The sequence below is a fragment of the Bubalus bubalis genome, chromosome 9 (genome assembly GCF_019923935.1).
Source record: "Bubalus bubalis isolate 160015118507 breed Murrah chromosome 9, NDDB_SH_1, whole genome shotgun sequence".
Lineage (NCBI taxonomy): Eukaryota > Metazoa > Chordata > Mammalia > Artiodactyla > Bovidae > Bubalus > Bubalus bubalis.
Window position 1 is genome coordinate 30,834,769 of NC_059165.1, and position 21,009 is coordinate 30,855,777.

At 42.4% G+C, this 21,009-nt stretch overlaps 1 protein-coding gene and 1 non-coding gene across 4 annotated transcripts in view; one reads left to right on the top strand and one right to left on the bottom strand.

Annotated features, from left to right (window-relative positions):
- The window catches only part of TENM2 (teneurin transmembrane protein 2), a 1,791,425-nt gene that overhangs the window by 446,853 nt on the left and 1,323,563 nt on the right, over positions 1-21,009 (bottom strand). The window lies entirely within an intron of this gene.
- Positions 15,155-15,228, top strand: TRNAC-ACA. The gene has a single exon. It is a non-coding gene; the product is annotated as a tRNA-Cys (tRNA).

The window sequence follows — 21,009 nt, forward strand, 5'->3', positions numbered from 1 at the left end:
TCCTGAAGTGAAGCCCAGCACATAACATTACACTCTTATTTTCCAAACTGTGTTCTTTGGAACACTGGGTTTTCTTAGAATATAAACATGTGACCCAGGTAAAAAAGGGTTTCAGGACCAAATGGTTTGCACAATAGGAGATACATAGAAGAAAAGAGCCTCAGTGTATGCTAGGCTGGTGTGATCATATCTGGACTGGCTGATCTATTCCATTTTAGGCTGACATCATCTAAGAGCCCAGCTGAGAAACTGGACTTGGCTGGGGGAGGATATTCAGACTGATGGGTGTTTTAGAAATCATTTAAAAGGTTATAGGCCCTGCAACTCTTGAGTCTGGAAAAGAGGTAAGGGAAGATGTAGCAATCCTGAAATAATACAGCTATGATTCATGGAAGAAGAAGTGAACTTTTATGAATGAATTCAGATGTCAGTGCTCGGAATGATTAAAGTTAAAGGGAGGAGATTAATCTTGTTATCTGCTGTAGTTATTTTTCCCTCCCTTTATCTAAATTCTACCTAGTATTATGATTCCTTAGGCGCGTACTTTCTCATTCTTCTTAGAGTGCAATCTACTCTTCCATTCATTCAACACATATTTATTGAATAACTACTATGTTTCAAACTGTCTTCTAGGCCAGAACATTGCTCTAGGTGGTTGTTCAATCCACAATGCTAGTGCTGTTGTTTTTAATCTTTCCATCTCCCAAAGCACTTGCTCATGCAAAGTGTTTAATACTACTATTGGATCAAACAGAGACATTAGGCAAAGAGCTTTCTAACAACAGTTGCTAGATAATATCATAATCTGCAACCATGCAGGTAATAAGCTCCCCATCACAGAGATTATTATTTAAGCAGTCCAGATCAGCCCTGGTCAGCAGACCACAGAGAATGTTCATGTTTAGTGAGAAGTGGGCTTTACAGGCCTTCTACATTCAGCTCCAGCTCGAAATCTCCATGATTTTAGGAGTGTTCTTGTCACTGTCCCTTGGGGTAAAGGAGACAGAGGATCATTTAGAAGGTATCTCGAAAGGAAGCGGTCTGCCCCAAGCGTCTCCCCACCCCATCAGAAGTCAGAGACACATCTGTCTTCCTGCCTTCTACATACATGAAAATGTTTAGTTACTAGCTGAAAACTGAGACCTGTGTAGATTCAACACAACCGGAGAGGACCTTGCTTTATTCAAAGGAAACGTGTCACTGTGCTGAAGCTCAAGCTTGCGTTAATTATAACGTGTGATATTTGGCCAACCTTAGTTCCATGATCCAATGTTTGCACTTGATCAGTTTCCAGAGCTAGATGAGCGCCTATAGCCATTCACAAAGTAATACCACTTTTTCCTTTTACGAGAGCTTTCATCTGTGGATCTCAAAGCACAGGGTAAACAGTGGTTAACGTTCCTTTGGGAGGTAAGGATGCATTTGCTTCACTCGTTTGGCAAGGGAGGTGTGGGAGGGGCTGACCAGTCAATGCTCCGCAGAAACTGGCATGCTGGGCTCTCTCTTTCCACCTGTTTTTTTGTTTTTTCTATGATCATAGTGAACAAGTCACGTGGTTTATTGAAGCCAAAAGTCAGCATACGTGTACCTAAACTAAACCAGTTTCTATGCAGTATAAGAGGCTATGTGGAAGATAAAAGCACAAGTAGGGAATTCCCTACCCTACCTTTCTTTTCTCCCTCAAGTGCCTTCTCTCTTTCCTTTTTTCCTTCCTTTCTTCTTTCCTTCCTATCTTCCCTCCCTCCCTTCCCCCTTTCTTCCATTTATTCAACACATATTCTTGTGTGTGAATGAAATGAAATGCAATCTTTCACAGAAATGAAAAGCCAAAATCTTTGCCTTCTTAGAGTTTATACTCTGGTTGGGAGAGAGGAAAACCAACAAAGAAGTAATAGCAAAAATAGTAATAAATTTTAAAAAACCCAACAAAATACATATTTACAGGCACTCATATACAAACACAAGCATAAATGTGTATATGTATAAGAGGGCTACAGGGGAAAATAAAAGAAGAGGAGGAGGACCAGCGAGAGGCAGGGGCGGGCTTAGGGTGGTGCTACTTAAGTCAAGGCCATCAGGGAAGAGCTCCCAGTTAAGATAGCGTTTGAACAGGGATCTGAAGGAAGTGAAGAGGGGGCTCTGCTGATACCTAGGAGGAAGCACATCCTGTACACGAGGACCAGCGCTGACGGAGGCTCTGAGTTAGCAGTATGCTTGGTGCATCCACGAAGAGCAGCAGGGTAGGGAGCCTGGAAAGTGATGACAGATGGGGACGAGGGAGGCCCGACAAGCCACCGTGAGGTCTTTGGCTTTCACGCTAAGCTGCTCTAGACTTCTAAGAGAGGAGTGACTTGTCTGGTGCATGCTTGAGCAAGATCACTTTTGCTGCTGTGTTGAGAGCACACCTAAGGAGGGGTAGGGCAGAAGGTGGGAGACCCATTAGAAGAAGACATAATAATCCAGGTCAGAGATGATTGGGGCTTGGACTGTGACAAAGATCAGAACCTGGAGACATTCTGAAGGTAAAGCTGACATGTTTCACTGGTGGACTAATGTGGTTTAAAGAGAAAGGAGGAAGTCGACGATAATTCAGCTTGTGGCCTGAATAAGCATGGTTAGAGGCGTGAGTCCTACCACACTCACTTATGAAGGCTATGTTTTGTTTCCACACGTAGCGTAAGATGAGAGATATACCTGGATGGAAAACCATTCTCAGTGTTTGAAAATGTTGCTAATTGCTGCCTAAAATACACTTCTCAAATGGATAGGCAAAATTGCTATTTTATTCACAATTTTAAAAAATATATTTCCCAGGAAGAAAGAGGTACAAAGAGGTCTTTCAGATGTTCCGAAACAGTACTTACAAGGTAGACATCTTTTATCCAACTTAAGAAAATCTAATAAAACCTAAGCTGAGAGGGTTGAACTTTCACCTTTGTCTAGCCAAGGTGATGCTACTCATGCCTTAGAGTAAAAATTTCTCAACCTATTACAGAGATAGGAGTGGTCCAGAAAATAAGCTATTTTCTCCCTGCAAACTCATATTCACATGTGGTACAGAGCAGTACATTAATTTGGTCCCATTCTTTGATTTCTCCTTTAACTTGACCTGATTTTCTTGCAAGCCTCAGGCACAGTTAATTTGTAGTGAGCGGTGTGTACATATATCAGAGAATATGTATTTGTGTGTGTGTGCCTGAGTAGATGCGGACCTTGGTTGAAATATTAATATAGCACCTTTTTATTATTATTTATAGGAGAACTATATCTTCAGGGCTTTTAAAATAAAAAGAAATGGAAGATAGGTGATGTGAAATTATTTTTTTACTGCTCATACCCTTTGGTTGATGTATAAATAATACAAATGAAATAGTAAACAGCATTAAGGGTACAATTATTGAGTAAAGAGAAATGCAGATTCACAACTGTACAAAGTTCTCAGTTGTTATGATAGAGAAGAAGTTATTTATGTAAAGCGCCATAAGTTTTTAAAGTCTTATTTGAATTATTCTATCACAAAACTGGAAGATGAATTTCTATCTCTGAAGTTGAAAATCTAAAGCTTGGATAGTAATTGGCCACAAACATACAACTTCAGTCTGCACAGAGTAAGTAAGAAGCAAAATGTGATAGTCTGTGGAGTGAAACAGTTGCTTAATTGGTTCTGAGTGACCCACCGCTGCAGCCAGCATGCAGTATTAATGGTGGAGAAACTGCTTAAACCTTTCCAGGAAAACAAACCAAGTCCTGGAAAGAAAGGCAAAGTACCTCCTTAAAACAGCAACAAAGGAAACATCGCCACAAAACCCACGTCAGAACCATCTATTTCAGAGGATGTTATGAGGGAAATCTCTTCTCCTCAAAGGGAGCCTTGATTCAAATGAACATCTCACCGCTGTAATCTCCCATAGGGTTATGGAATCTTATTTATTTAAATTGGCTGGTCGTCCCCTGAGAGTCCTACCAGTGGAGTGATGCAAAAACTCATTAGTCCCATTTTATTTTTAAATTCCACGGAACAGTCTCAAACAGAGCACGATCACTTTCTCAAGTGTTCCCACTGAGGAGCGTCATTTGCCACGGGATGTGCAGCACTAAATCATAACGCCCATCACTCAGACAGAGGCTTCTGTCTGCTGACTTGCCTGTATCGCTTTGTGGGTAACAAATCTAGCTCCAAATGACACCTCCTATCAAAAATTGACTTACTACAGCAGGGCACATGTGCTCCTTTTTGTCTAATTCTGCCATTTCTTAAATTCTATGAGCAGGACACAAAACTTCAAAATCCATGCTAAAGGGAGATATAAAAGAGCCAATCACTCACATTTTCTTTCTAGAAGACTCACACTCAGCTTATACAGTAGAGGCATGAAAGCAAAACAACACCAATTACCATTAAGCCCAGATGTAAAGAGATCAAGGCACGGGCTAACAATTGGGGGCTGTCAAATGTTAAAACCACTAAGTTCTCGTCTTGTTAAATCATCTGATGGCCGTTTCTTCTTTAGTTAAATAGGAATAAATAATAAAAAACAATTTACAACTAAAAGATGCTAGTGTTTTGCAGCTGCTGAATGTCTTTGGGGGAGATTAGGTTCTATAATGAGGAGATATAACCATCATTTTATAAAAGCTGTTGCTGTCTTGGGAAAAACACCACCGAATACGATTAGAAAAAGGCTTTCCTTCATGAACCTATTACAGTCATGCACTGATTGCCTGGCATATGCTTAATGATATCTTCATAGCTGAAAAACAATAATTTGTTACTGTAAATCTTGATATAATATATTAAGTTCAACTGTGCTTTTATTAGTTCTGCCTTTGACTTGAGTGCTTTAAACTTGCAAAACCTTACAGAAGTTGAAAAGCAAATCAGCTACCTGCAATTTTAGCACAGATCCATATATTTCCCAATAGCTTAATTAGAAGTCTTTTTCAAATAATTTAAATATCATATCAAGCATCCCTGGCTTCTGATTCTCCATTAAGAGTATCAAGGATACGGTCATGGGGTGATGAGAATTATGGAGTGGGGAAAATCCTGTGTGTAGTATAGACAATTAGTATATTAGGTAACAAACAGCCAACATTACTATTCTCCTTATTTTTAAAAATATCAGAGGGTCAATTAAGACAGTATTAACTTATGTTACTCTAATGAAACTTTTCTAAAAGAGACAGTAACTCCTTGGCTTCGATTTCTTTCACCAGAGAAATGAAGAGAGGAGGAAGGAAGGCAGCACTTGCATTTCCTTCACTCGTTCCCCACCTCCCTCCCAAACAAGTCAGCTGTAGGAGTCTCCAGCTGTCCCCTGCAGAAAGACCTAAGCAAGTCTTGACTCCTTTTTGCTGCTGCTGCCACTTCCCACAAAGACAGACATGGCCTCAATCAGAGCTTAAGCCCAAGAAGCTTTTTTTTTTTTTATTCCTTATAGTCAGAAGTCTACCCTTGAACACTGGTATTGTTACATTCAAGCCCAAATCCGAAGCCTTGCAGGGAGACTTTTTATACCTTAAAACAAGAAGATGAATAATGCCTAGAAGGGAAATAGATAACAGGCTCTTTGACCTTACCAAGCATTTCTGTAGTGTCTGACATGATAAAAATCCTTGCTTAATATCTTGGGTAACCAGGGTAATGTGGATACAGATATATACATATTTCTTTATTATATATATATATATATATATATATATATATATTTTAAATCTATGACTATACACACAAGCATTGTCTTCTCATCAAAGACAACTTCATAGCAGGACTCAGAATTTGTGAGCCACAGGACAAACTGAGATAAAAATGGCTCTGGCTCTCATAGTTTACCCATCCACCAACACCTAGCAAATGATCACACTGGTCGATAAGCCCCTCCCCCAGTTCATCTTCTACTGACTCCAAACAACATAATGTCCAAGGTGGGAAATGGAAATCTCCTTGTAGGCAGACACATGGCCTCGTATGTCAGCTTTAAGGCTTTGCTCTTCGTTGCTGGGTTCCACGGAGAAACTCACCTCCCGAGATTCAGACAACAATTAGTGATTCATTCTAAGAGTGATAGTACTAGGTGGGAAAGATCACACCTTTGTGAATGAAGATGAGAAAATTCAGAGTTGCAATTATTTAGCATTTTTAATGCCAAACCTCATCTACGTCACACTACGGAGAGCTGCTATTAACTCCTTTCACGCTAATGGGTAGGGGTGGGCTGGGGGTAGCCACACGAAGTCAGCCCTTGGCGACCAGCTGAAGGTCCAGTTTTCCTGCTTTCTCTTCATAGCCCAGGTGCTTTGGCAAAGAGTTTGTTTTTCTTAAATAATCACGCAAACCTTACCTTTGTAGACCCTTATCTTCTGGAATAGCCCCGTCCCCCAGAAAGTTATTTCTCAGGCTTTTCCTGGATTCTATTTATGGCTTTGCTTACTTTCAGAAGTGAGGTGACATCTTCTTTGGGTTACGTGTTGAGGAGGAAAGAAGTTTCTAGTTTTAAATGTTGAGGTCAAGGAAGGAGCTCCATCATCTCTCTCCATCACATGACCTAGCACAGCACCGAGACCGCAGCTGTCCCCTAAGTCCTAGCAGAGTTCCCCTCCTCAGTGAACCCCTCCATGCACAGCGTCGCTCAGTTGATAAGAATGAAAGCGGCAGAGCTGAGTGGTTTTCCCACCAGCTGGCCTCATGCCTACACGCAATACGGACGAGTTATATAACATATGTAGTGAACACCGTGATGGTCCCCAACATCATCTATAACTTAGTTGGTCCCTGCAACCTGTGACTTGTTACCTTGCACAGCAAAAGGGAATGTGCACATGTTCAGGATCTTGGGTTGGGGCGATAAGAGGGAAATAACAAGGCAGCAGAAGGGTCAAAGTTCACAGAAAGGTAACCACAGAAGCAAAGGTCAGAGTGACGTCAGGAAGGGGCCAGGAGTCAAGGGATGCAGGCAGCCTCTAGAAGTACAAAAGGCAAGGAAAGAGATTCTTCCCTAGAGCCTGCAGAAGGAATGCCTTCTGTGGACACCTTGATTTTAGTCCCCTGAGACTGCTTTTGGGCTCTCACCTCCAGAAAGGTAAGCTAACAAATTTGTTTTATCTTAAGCCACTGGGTTTGTGGTAATTGGTTAGAGTCCTAAAAGGAAACTAAACAACGTGCAATGTGGCTTTAAAAGAGGCCTGTTCTATGTGGTCTGCCTGGTCCAGTGTCAGGACCACCCCCTCCAGGGTGCTGGGAATGGGGTAGTTTTAACGGGGTAGAAGGGGGACAGACGTCCAGCCTGCTCCCAAATTCCGCCACCAGGGAACCGAGCTCTGTGAGAGCAGTCAGATCAACAACAGAAATAAGGCTGACGCAGAGAGTTCTGGCAAAAAGTCACCAGTTAGTGAATCAACTAATACCTTAAAAACTACCCAAGAAGGAAAAGTGCATGGGTAGTTTTTTAGTAATGACTCTCCAGAAAATCTTTTAAGAGCTGGGAATTGCTGTCTACATGGGAGAAATACACAGGTCCAGGTCTGTTCCTTGGTTCTCATGCTTTTCTCTGGAGTATGGTCTGCCCTGCGGTGGGTCATTGGTCTTATCTGGCATGCATACACACACACACATACTCATGTACATGTATACATATGTAGTTTTTAACCAAAACTGTGTTTTTTTAAAAATTGAATTTTAATGCCTTCGATTAAAATATACACTGTTTACCAGCATGCGTGTATGCTCAGTCGCTCAGTTTTGTCTGACTCTTTGTGACCCCATGGACTGTAGCCTGCCAGGCTCCTCTGTCCATGGGATTCTCCAGGCAAGAATACTGGAGTGGGTTGCCATTTCCTCCTCCAGGGGATCTCCCTGACCCAGGGATTGAACCTGTGTCTCCTGCACCTCCGGCACTGGCAGGTGGATTCTTTACCACTAGCACCAGCTGGGAAACCCTTACTTTACCAGAGACCTCACCATTCTCTTTTACTTACCTCTGGCTATTTCATCCATTCATATTGTCTAGATGGTCCTTAGTGGAACCTGAGTCTTCAATCCAGGTTAAGATCTATGGTCACTTTATTATGCATTTACAATTTAACACTCTGAAGCGAGTCTCATGGCCCATCCAGCACTCATGGCCTATTTAGCTGTCTATTCTGACCCACCAAAGTCTATCACTCTGTACATTCCTAGTGATAAACCACAGGGCTGCTTTGTTGAGAAGTCCTGTAGGTTCACAGAAAAACTGAATAAGGATACAAAGAGTGGTCTTGGCACATTTGTAGGAAACACAGTACTAGAGTCAAAAGTGTGTATTTTGGACATGAGAATGAAGACACAATGAAGGCTGAATCACTTAGCTGAAATCTAAGAGGGTAAATATAAAGTTCTTCATAGAGGATAAAAGAACAGAAGGAAAAAACCTATCAAGTCCTAGATGGGAAAACAGGATTCAACAGGAGCACATATGAAACAGCAGCTCTGTTATTAGCACTGATAGACGTGTTTGGCCTAAACAAACCACTAAGAGAAGTCAAGGTTCTGAAGACACCATACTTCAAGTTCTGCACTAAGACAGCACATGCTCCAAGATACAGTAACATTCCAACATGACGCTGTAAACTGCAAGATGTTCATAAGAAAATGGCAAGATGGCACTGGGGAGTAAATTCAAGTCAGGTCAAAGTCTAAAAGAAACTGAGGGACTTCCCTGGTAGTCCACTGGTTAAGACTCCATGCTTCTAACGCAGGTGGTACAGGTTCAGTCCCTGGTCAGGGAACATGCTGTGCAGTGCGGCCAAACAAAAAAAATAAATTTTTTTTTTTTAAAAGAAACTAAGATACTCAGCCAGGAGAACTAGAGACTGGGCAGGTAGGGTCTGCTGTGCACAAGAGCAAAATTTAATCCAGTCCATACCATCCCACCCTGTAGAGGGAGGTTGGCATTTATTTGTTTACAGAGGGTAGAAAAGGGACCAAGAAATAAAGAAAGTAAGGGGGAAACAGTCAAGCCAAATTCTGATGAACTGACTAGTATCCACATGAAACGGTATTTCTTGTGTGGGAATGAGTTCAGCATAAGTGGAGGCATTCAAGCAGATATTAAACAGCCCTTGGTGGTGATGCTAGAGAGGAAATCCAAGTGTGGGTAAAAATGGAGTAAGATGAGTTCTGTGGTTCAGTCCAAAAAGCCAGAGTCTCTGAAACCACGTCCTTATTGTCTTCAAGATAACAGACAATTTGGAATGCGGATCTTATCGAAGTAGAAAGGGAAAAATTAAGTTCATTTATGTGGAGCAAAAGATGCCACTTAGGAACAGTCCAAAGAGGCTTTCTCTGAAACCTAGCCCTGGGAATGTGGTTCATAAGCATGTCCCGGGCTATTAATTTTTCAATAGAAGAGATCCAAAATACCCTAGCATTGTTTTCAGTGTTACCTGCAGCATTTTACGCCGTGGCATCATCTGTTCTCAACCTTTCAAAACATTCTTGGCATCATGTAAACACCACCTGAGCATTCTAAAAAAGACTCCCTGCACTTTCAGGCTACTTGGGGGTGAACTTTCTCTAGCGATCCGAGTGCTGCTGACAGGTCAGAGTCCCTTTCCCTCTTGTTTCTGACTCAGGATAATTTCTAAATCCAAGGATTTGCCAGTCAGGCCCTGTGGATGGATGCATGCAGATGGAGAAAAAAGCTGACTGCAGGGATGCCAGATTCAACACTTTTCTAAGTCGCTGAGCTGTCCTGAGGGAATGCTAACATTTTACATTTGTTCAGCCAGTCTTCACTGAGGGCTGGCCACGTGGTAGGAGCCGGCTTAGATAGGACCACCAAAGCATGAAACCAGGCATGGCCTGTGTCCTCGAGGAATTCACACGTTTGCGAGGAACACAGACTGGTAACTATGTGGCTGTTTTCAAGGTGGTATCTGCTCTTCAAGGCATCTGCTCAGCATGGCGGGAGAACCCAGAGACAGTGCAGTGAACTCTCCCTGGGAAAGGAGGGGCTGATGACAACTAGAGACCACTAGAGATGGTTTAGGAATGAGACCTTGCTAAGTAGATGGTGGAGGGAGGCGGGTGAAAGAACAAGGCTGGAAGGAAGCCATGTATGAAACCTAGGTGTGTGGAAAGTGGCAAGAAGAACGGCCACAGGAGGAACTGCCAGGATGAGCTCTGCAGCCTGTTCCTTGTCTCCACTGAACACTTGTTGGTGTGTCTGTTTCTACTGTGAAGTGGGGAAAATGGAATTTCAAGAGCCTGCTTTCCAGGACTGCTCTGAAAACAAAAATGAGATAGCAAGGGAGTATTTTGGAAAAGGTTAAGGGCGGTAAGTTTAAGCTGAAAAATCACAAAACTCTGCATCTCTACAGTTTAAAGCATGCAATGTCTGTCTGCCTGTCTGTGGCATAACCTCAAATGGTTTTAGCAGGGTTTATATTGTCCAGTTCACTTCAGGCCCTGCCACTCTCTTATCTTATTTCACATACATGGAATTCTCCAGGCCAGAATACTGGAGTGGATAGCCTTTCCCCCTCCAGGGGATCTTCCCAACCCAAAGCCTGAACTCAGGTCTCCTGCATTGCAGGCAGATTGTTTACCAGCTGAGCCACAAGGGAAGCCCATTTCATATGCCAGACTGCTTCAAACATCTCTCTGACCTGCCTAAAGCCAGAAAGAATACTTTAATAGTAAAGGGGTCTGCGCAAGATAATATGGGAATCGTGGACATTTTTGAGTCTGGATCTTTCTCACAGAGAGTGGTAAAGTGATATATTGTTCAGAGTTGTAACATCAATGAAGGTGGTTAATAAAATAATACCTAATTATTTCAAAGATTCACTTATATTTAATTTCTTATATTTTGAAGTTATTTTTCACACAGCCCTCTTAAATAAAAATATCATTCCTACCCAATCAAGAATGAACAAAGGTCTGAAAAATTCAGAGAGAGAGAGAGAAGGTAATGATGGGGAGGATTTCTACTTGAAAAATATAAAAAGAAATTTCTGCAACGACCTTTTAATTTAAATTACACTGCTAAAGGGAAAATAAAGTTTTACCTAATCTGCAAAAAATGGCAAACAAGACTGAAAGATGACCGCTAGATGGATCTCTCTGGCAGGCTGCCCACTACTTGATACAAATTATAGTTAAATTTATAGAAAGAGATGTAAAGAGGGGACTGAGAAATGACAGACATTCACTAATTCGGCATTGTGGAAGGAGAGGCAGGGGAGGGAAAGTTCTAGAAAAATAATGCTAGAGGGGAGAAGGGGAGTGGAAGAAATTGGGAGACTGGAATTGACACATACACACTATTGATACAAGGTATAAAACAGATAACTGATGAGACCATATTGTATAGAACAGGGAACTCTGTGAATGGAAAGGAAGTCCAAACGGGAGGGGATGTATGTATATGTATGACTGATTCATTTTGCTGTACAGTAGAAACTAACATTATAAAGCGACTATACTCCAGTGGAAATTAACGAATGCTAGTACTCTTGCCTGGAAAATCCCATGGATTGCGAAGCCTGGTAGGCTGCAGTCCATGGGGTCACTAGGAGTCGGATACGATTGAGCGACATCACTTTCACTTTTCACTTTCATGCATTGGAGAAGGAAATGGCAACCCACTCCAGTGTTCTTGCCTGGAGAATCCCAGGGATGGGGAAGTCTGGCGGGCTGCCGTCTGTGGGGTCGCATAGAGTTGGACACGACTGAAGAGACTGAGCAGCAGCAGCAGGGGACAACTAAAAGAGAATGAAACACTGAAGGGGTGAAGGTAAGAAAAACCTATGCAGGATTTTTTGGCCACTCTCAAATCTCTAAAAACAAACTCACATATCTAAGAATTGCCGATTCTTGCCTGTGATGAGATAAAGCCAATTAGATCCATCACACCAGAAGAAGATCATGGGAAGTGGGTGGAAAGGAAACTCCTGCACATGAGTTTGTTTGAAAGCTATTGTCAAGAGGAAAATGTCTGCCAAGCAATTTCCTATATTGCAGTGGAAGATGCCAGCTTGAAGCTGGTACACTGCTTCCCCTTTTCTCCCCCAATTCAAAAGCCGTTTACAATGCATCCTGGTGATTCAGACCAAAAAATTACCAAATCTGAGAAAAGCACAAAGCTACGTAGGAATCTGAACTTTGTTTATACAATTAGGAGACACTCACGTGTACATTCCATAAATGACAAGGTTCCCGCAGCAAATTAACAAGAACAATTTTCCCATCTCAGGAACTGTCAAGATGGGCCGTGTTGGCCAATTTATCTTACTCTAGCACATCTCTGGTGCTTGTCAATCAATGCATGAAACATTTGGTGCTGATTGCCATTTTTCTCTCCACTTCCTTTCGCCTCTTATACCAGGCAATTTACTACAAGTCAATCAAGGTCGGAGCCGACCTTGTTTAAATAAAACACTGTTGATCTCTTTTCACACCAACAATTTCAAAGACAGAATGAGCCGTATCTTTTACATTTACACTTATACTACCTTCCCCCTGCCTCACCAGTGCTCTTAAAATGTCACACTGGGGTTGTAAGTCATCACTATCCACCACAGTGGCTGAGAAAACTAGGTTGAAAAGTGGTGAGGAAATGTATATTTCAGATACATTCCTTTGCTGCTAATGATTCACCAAGCCAACAGCACTCCTGACTGTCTAGCTGTCACTTGTTGCTGTTTAGTCCCTCAGTCATGTCTGCCTCTTTGCGACCCCATCCCATGGACTGTAGCCCTCTGGCTCCTTCATGGGATTTCCCAGGCCAAAATACTGGAATGGGTTGCTGTTTCCTTTTCCAGGAGGTCTTCCCAACCTAGGGATCCAACTCAAGTCTCCTGCATTGACAGGTGGATTCTTAACCACCGAGCCACCAGGGAAGCCCCTGGCTACTACTGCTGCTGCTGCTAAGTTGCTTCAGTCATGTCTGACTCTGTGTGACCCCATAGATGGCAGCCTGCCAGGCTCCCCTGTCCCTGGGATTCTCCAGGCAAGAACAATGGAGAGGGTTGCCATTTCCTTCTCCAATGCATGAAAGTGAAAAGTGAAAGTGAAGTCGCTCAGTCGCGTCTGACTCTTAGCGACCCCATGGACTGCAGCCCATCAGGCTCCTCCGTCCATGGGATTTTCCAGGCAAGAGTACTGGAGTGGGGTGCCATTGCCTTCTCCAGCTACTACAGGTCAGCCCTAATTTGAGACAGGGTCACACAGCACAAACGACGTATCCCAGATCATCAGCACTTGAGAATCCAAAGGTGCAGCTTTAAGTGTGTGCCCCAAAGATCAAATCCTACAGTTTAGAGGGTTTTGGTGAGAGTTCCTATTGTTATCGAGTAAAGCATCAACTTGTATTACTATTATCATTACCATTCATATGGAAGGGGAAAAGTGGAAGAAGAGACAACTGAACCTATTTAACTTCTTAAAAACAACCTGTTCAAAGGTTTGGCTTTCAAAACCTTCTTTTGCTTGCAAACCTTTTATAATCTGTATTTTCCTGAATAAACAGGGCTCTGGTTGTTTAGTAAAACAGAACTTTGGGGTCCCTCCCCAGCAAATGTTAAGAATATACACTGAAATGAGGCCTGGCTAAATGTGATTCTTAAACAAAGTAATAGAATGGGACAGATATAGAATTTCTTGAAAATAGCAACATGCAGCTTCCCTGATAAAGTAGTACTACGCTCTCAAAACAATGAATTAGAAATGGATGCTTTTAAGTGTCTACTATGTATATGTAAGGCCCAATTTAGGCATTTTTCAAAAGTGTGATTTCTCCCATTTAAAACTAAAACAAGCAAAACATTCTCAAATTCTCAGAGCCAGAACGATCCATCTCTATTCTTTTATGCCAAAAGGAGTTACGCTGGGTTGAAGCATATCTCAGGCTGCCACGATCTTACTGTTTGTTAGAAGGCACTGCTGATGTATTCATTCTTCCACGTGACAGCTATTTATTGTCTATTAAGCACTGGGCACCACTGAGGACACAAGGGGGTCAAAACTGACAGGGTCTCTGTTCCATGGAGCCTAGAGTCAGGTCAGGGCCCTGGATACTAATGAAATCATCCCCCCAGTAAAAGTATTGGTAGAAACAGAGGTTACTGCTGTGCAGGAGGCATTGGACGTGGCCTAAAGCAGGCTGGGCAATCAGGAATGCTCCTGGAGCATGTAAACCAGCGAATTCTGCCTGACAGGAACTTACTGTTCAGCTCCAGTGCCTTGCATGGAAGTCCCAGGGGTACAGACTGCACATAGTCAAGCTCAGAAGGACCATATTTAAAAGATCCCCAAAGAACTGGAACACAAAAAGGTCCATCACCATAGGCAGGAGTTCTGCTCCTTAGATGTGAACAGTATCATTCCCGTCTAACTTCATTAAGCCAAACTCTTGACTTCCTTTAGACCACAGTGGACAGCAACGCCCTGCCCCTTCCTGGTATCAGGTGGCAGCAAGAGGTCTGTTCCACCATGTGAGCGAGACAGCTTAGAGCCATAAGCAGGAGATATGTTGGGATGAAAGAGCTGAATCTGGTCAAAAAGAATTCATGCTTCTTTTGGCTAATCAATGTGCACAATAAAAATTAACTGCCAAGGAGGGCTCCTGGGTGCTGTATTTAGGGTCTATTTCTTGCTCTGGTGCCAGTAACATGGGTGTGTTCCATATGTGGAAAATTCACTGTACTGTACATTTATGATATATGGTGCTGCTGCTAAGTCGCGTCAGACGACTCTGTGCGACCCCACAGACACCAGCCCACCAGTCTCCTCTGTCCCTGGGATTCTCCAGGCAAGAATACTGGAGTGGGTTGCCATTTCCTTCTCCACATTTATGATATGTATGCTATGCTAAGTCACTTCAGTCGTGTCTGACTCTGTGCGATCCCATAGACAGCAGCCCACCAGGCTCCCCTGTCCCTGGGATTCTCCAGGCAAGAACACTGGAGTGGGTTGCCATTTCCTTCTCCAATGCATGAAAGTGAAAAGTGAAAGTGAAGTTGCTCAGTTGTGTCTGACTCTTAGCAACCCCATGGACTGCAGCCTAACAGGCTCCTCCATCCATGGGATTTTCCAAGCAAGAGTACTGGAGTGGGGTGCCATTGCCTTCTCCGTATGATATATATAGATATATATATATCAGACTTCCACCAGACTTCCCTGGTGGCTCAGACGGTAAAAGCGTCTGCCTACAAAGCGGGAGACCCAGGTTCGATCCCTGGGTCAGGAAGATCCTCTGGAGAAGGAAATGGCACCCCACTCCAGTATTCTTGCCTGGAAAATCCCATGGACGGAGGAGCCTGGCAGGCTACAGTGCGCGGGGTTGCAAAGAGTCGGACACAACTGAGCAACTTAACAACAACAACAATATATATTGGAAGTTTTTATTTATAGTAAAACTTCAATAAAATGTTTAAAATGTCATAATCAAAAAACACAAAGAAGACCAAAGGAAATATTTGAGATTAAAGGAGACTGAAAAGACATGAAAACAAAGCTGCAGGGTGTGACCCTGAAATTAATACTACACTGAGAAACAGGAGCTATAGGGACAACTGATAATATTTGAATATGGACTGAAGATTAGATTGTCTTCTATCAATGCTAATTTTGTTGTTATTGTTGTTGTTTGATTTTGGTTATTTGTATTGTAGTTATGTAGGAGTGGAGGCTTCCCTGCTGGCTCACACAGTAAAGAATCTGCCTGCAGTGCAGGAGACCTGGGTTTGATCCCTGGGTCAGAAAGACCCCCTGGAGAAGGCAACGGCTAGTATTCTTGCCTCGAGATTTCCACGGACAGAGGAGCCTTGCGGGCTACAGTCCATGAGGTCACAGAAAATCAGACATGAGTGAGCAACTAACACTTCCTATGTAAGAGCATCTTTGTTCTTGGGAAATACACACTAAAGTATTCAGGGGTCAAGGAGCTGGATGTGGGAGCATTTTATTCAACTGACTCAGGAAAAAAATGCTCATAAGAAAGGGGGGTTTGGGGGCAGAGAGGGATGGGGGGAAAGAGGAGAAAAGGGGCAAAGAATGATAAAGCAATTGACAAATGGGCAGACATATACAAGTGGTGAATCTGGTAATTGTGCTCGAGCGGTTCTATTTTTTCCTACAGTTTTAAAATTGCATCAAAAGTTAAAAAAATGAGGATGACAACTTTAAAGAAAGTTAACTCTTCTTTAAACGAATGACCAGCATACTAGGTGGCGCTTGGTTGCTCCAATAAATTGAGTGTTATGTACAAAGAAAAGTGAGGTGGCAAGGTTGCTCTGAGCATTCAGTCACTGGCACAATCACCCCTCAAATGGAGGCTGGGAAAACTTGACAGTTCCTTGGGTGGACATGTTCAAACCAGACTGACATAGTCTGATAGACCAAAGGTGCTTTTCTTTTTCTGACATTAATTCGCTTGTGATCCGTAGCAACCGTGAGTACCTTATCTTGAGGTGGTCCTTAATGGCGCTCGGTATAGTTACTGCCGTCTCCCGGATGCTGTGTTTTCTTTCTCACGATTATATCTGTTGTTACTGTCTGTCTCTTTCAAGATGCTATTCTCTTTTGAGACTAAGCACATTTTAGAGGCTTAATGAGGCTTCTATATTGTTAGCTGATTTATTGTGTCCTCAGTTAATGTGGGGGTGGGAGAGGAGCGAGTGTAGAAGAGATAAGTTGGTCCAGGAGGCGCTAAGCTTACACAGTTCGTATCAAGTTCATTCTTATGTGTGTAGAATTTGTTAAAGAGTGACATTCAGTTACAGCAGAACCCTTACGGGAGAAACACACTGGTTGGTTTTAATTCCTCCTGTCCTTTCTCTCCCATTGTAATAGGGAAGACCAAATCTGACTCCACAGCTTTTGCTTACAGTTAAGAACGTGGCCTGTAGGATGCCATCCCAGTGCACTGGGATGACCCTGAGGGATGGGATGGGGTGGGGAGGGATGTGGGACACATATACACCCATGGGTGATTCGTGTCAATGTTTGGCAAAAGCCACCACAATATTGCAAAGTAATTAGCCTCCAATTAAAAAAAGAAAAAAAGAATGTGGCCTGTAGCCTGAAATGTACAGGAGAGCCCATTTTCAAGACTCTGACCTTTAAGAGTGTAGCCTTTTCCCATTCATACAGAGATAAAAAAGTTGCAGAACAGAGAATAACATTTGTCATGTTGGGAGTTTACAGGAATACCATGACCTGACCTATGTGGACAGCTGTAAGAACAAAGGATTCCCACACCAGAAAGTCTGCAACAACCAACCACACCCCTCCTTCATCTTGCCTTTAAAAATGCTTTGCTGAAAACCTTCGAGGAGTTTGGGGTTTTGAGGGGAACCACCCATCTCCTTGCATGGCCCTGCAACAAACCTTTCTCGTCTCTGAAGTTCCACGTTTCAGTGTGTTTGACTTCACTGTGCATTGGACACATGAACTTGTGTCTGGTAACACCAGAATTTTTAAAGCATCATTATTACAATTGCACTCATCTCACACGCTAGTAAAGTCATGCTCAAAGTTCTCCGAGCCAGGCTTCAGCAATATGTGAACCATGAACTTCCAGATGTTCAAGCTGGTTTTAGAAAAGGCAGTGGAACCAGAGATCAAATTGCCAACATCCACTGGATCATCAAACAAGCAAGAGAGTTCCAGAAAAATATCTATTTCTGCTTTATTGACTATGCCAAAGCCTTTGACTGTGTGGATCACAATAAACTGTGGACAATTCTTAAAGAAATGGGAATACCAGACCACCTGATCTGTCTCTTGAGAAACCTGTATGCAGGTCAGGAAGCAACAGTTAGAACTGGACTTGGAACAACAGACTGGTTCCAAATAGGAAAAGGAGTACGTCAAGGCTGTATACTGTCACCCTGCTTATTTAACTTATATGCAGAACACATCATGAGAAATGCTGGGCTGGATGAAGTACAAGCTGGAATCAAGATTACTGGGAGAAATATCAATAACCTCAGATATGCAGATGACATCACCCTCCTGGCAGAAAGTGAAGAACTCAAGAGCCTCTTGATGAAAGTGAAAGAGGAGGTTGAAAAAGTTGGCTTAAAGCTCAACATTCAGAAAACTAAGATCATGGCATCCGGTCCCATCACTTCATGGCAAATAGATGGGGAAACAGTGGCTGACTTTATTTTCTGGGCTCCAAAATCACTGCAGATGGTGATTGCAGCCATGAAATTAAAAGACGCTTATTCCTTGGAAGGAAAGTTATGACCAACCTAGACAGCATATTAAAAAGCAGAGACATTACTTTGTCAACAAAGATCCATCTAGTCAAGGCTATGGTTTTTCCAGTAGTCATGTATGGATGTGAGAGTTGGATTGTGAAGAAAGCTGAGCACTGAAGAATTGATGCTTTGAACTGTGGTGTTGGAGAAGACTCTTGCAAGTCCCTCAGACTGCAAGGAGATCCAACCAGTCCATCCTAAAGGAGATCAGTCCTGGGTGTTCATTGGAAAGACTGAGGTTGAAGCTGAAACTCCAATACTTTGGCCAACTGATGTGAAGAGCTAACTCATTTGAAAAGACCCTGATGCTGGGAACGATTGAGGGCAGGAGGAGAAGGGGATGACAGAGGATGAGATGGTTGCATGGCATCACCAATTCAATGGACAGGAGTTTGGGTGGACTCCGGGAGTTGATGATGGACAGGGAGGCCTGGCATGCTGCGGTTCATGGGGTCGTAAAGAGTCAGACATGACTGAGTGGCTGAACTGAACTATAGGCAAGTGGGTAGTTGGACTGACCTTGAATAATTACAACTTATGAACTAGGTAGATAATTCAATCTATTCCTTGAGCTTGGAAAATGTTCTTGTCACTAAAAAAACAGGAACGGTCTTCTAAAAGAAACTATAAACATTGCATGTGCTCACTGCTAATAAGGAGAATGCTTTCACTATCAATGGAAATTAAGCCATTCTAAGAACACGGTGTCACATATACTTTATATTTTGGTCTCAAGTCTTTAAACACACAAGTGCTCACATGCATGCACACACACACACACACACACACACACCTTTAATTTTCTAAAATAAAAAATTGGTTAAAAACCTGTTTCTCAGGTTCGATCTAACCTCTTCGTATTTCTTTCTTAAAGCTATGATGCCTAAGTTTTCGATGCTAACAAATGCTATATGACAGGGCCACCGATTTACTGCTCTGCACCCTTTTTAATTATGGATGGATGAAGGAAAATTTCACTGAGGAAAACAATAAATCACCAGTGAAATTATTTGTTAGTTGAATGAGCTGTATAAACAGTTGGCTTCAGGGCAGAGATTCGTCTGGCATCTTTTAAGTTATCCCATTTTTTCCTCTCTATTTCCACATTAAAAGCAGGACTGGGCCTTGCTGGAATCAGCTGGGGATATTGATGGCTCTGAAAAGAGGAGGGAACAAATAATGACCTCAGAGATGTGAGTGCCGAATACAAATACTTTTGGTCAGCTTTTAACAATAATAGGTGTTTCCCTGGGAGCTCAGATGGTAAAGCGTCTGCCTACAATGCGGGAGACCGGGGTTCGATCCTTGGGTTGGGAAGATCTCCTGGAGAAGGAAATGGCAACCCACTCCAGTATTCATGCCTGGAAAATCCCATGGACTGAGGAGCCTGGTGGGCTACAGACCATGGGGTCACAAAGAGTCAGACACGACTGAGTGACTTCAATTTTAATAATAATGAAGACAATAGAGGTATACTTCATTTTACTGTACTTCACAGACATTGCATTTTGTACAAATTGAAGGTTCGTGGTAACCCTGCATTAAGCAAGTCTACAGAGACATTTTTCCGGCAGCATTTGTTCACTTTTGTCTTTGTGTCAAGTTCTGGTGATTTGTGCAATATTTTAAACCCTTCACCAGCAAAAAATGATTGCAACTTGTTGCAAGCTCAGATGATAGCTTACAGTTTTTAGTAATAAATTATTTTAAACTTAAGGTATGTACATTGTTTTTTTAAAGACATAATGCTATTTCACACTTACTAGACTACAGTGTAAATATATCTTCTATATGCACTGGGAAACCAAAAAATCATAAAACTCACTTTACTGCAATACTCACTTTATTGTAATGCTTTGGAACTGAATTCACATCTCCACAGCATGCATGTACTCAGAAATCCTTATTGACAGTGTACTGTATGCCTAAGTCATTTCATTTAATTCTAACAACAACCCTATTTCCTTCATCAACAGCACCACCTTTAACCTAGAAAGTGGCAAATCAAATCTAGAATTCAAGCCAGTTTATGACTCCAAATTTTGAGCTCTCAGCTATCAAGTGTCTAAAAATTTATTCCAAGGAAACCATACTCTCTCAAAAAAGTCTTTGTTTATTATTTAAACTTTAAAAAGAAAGCCCAAATTAGCGCTGGAAACCCTGGTTTGTAATGTTATCTTAAACCTCTACAACATTCTTTCTGTTTAGTTGATGAAGGAAGGAGATTTTCCAAGGCCTCTTCAAGGAAAGCAAGTTTGACACAAAGTCCGCAAAGTACCAGCTGAGATGAGAACCACAGAAAAATGGGCTACGGCTGGAGTTTCTTGGGGACATGACAGAAATAAGAGTAGTAAGAGTTAGTTTCAACTTGAAAGTGTGGGCTGTGTCAGGACTGACAACTAACTGTTGCTATTTTTATAAAAATGTCTCCATCCGAGTCACCAGCAGATGCTGAGCCCTGGAAGCTTCTATGTAGGAATTCATTTAGCACCTACCCTTCCCTGATGTCCCTGCCGAATGTATCTCAAAAGTTATGAAGAATCGTGGCCACCTGGAATGGATTCACAGCTATAGTACGGACAGTTTCCCAGTTGAGGACACATAACTAGGCTCAGACTTGCTCAGTCCCGCAGATGGGCTGCCCCGCAGTGACTCTCATAAAGATTTCAGCTGGAACCTTTGTTAAAGGTACTTCAATGGACCCTCGAGCTCCCAACTTTGGAAAGAGATTTGAGTCATCAGATATTCTCACTGAAACTGCTA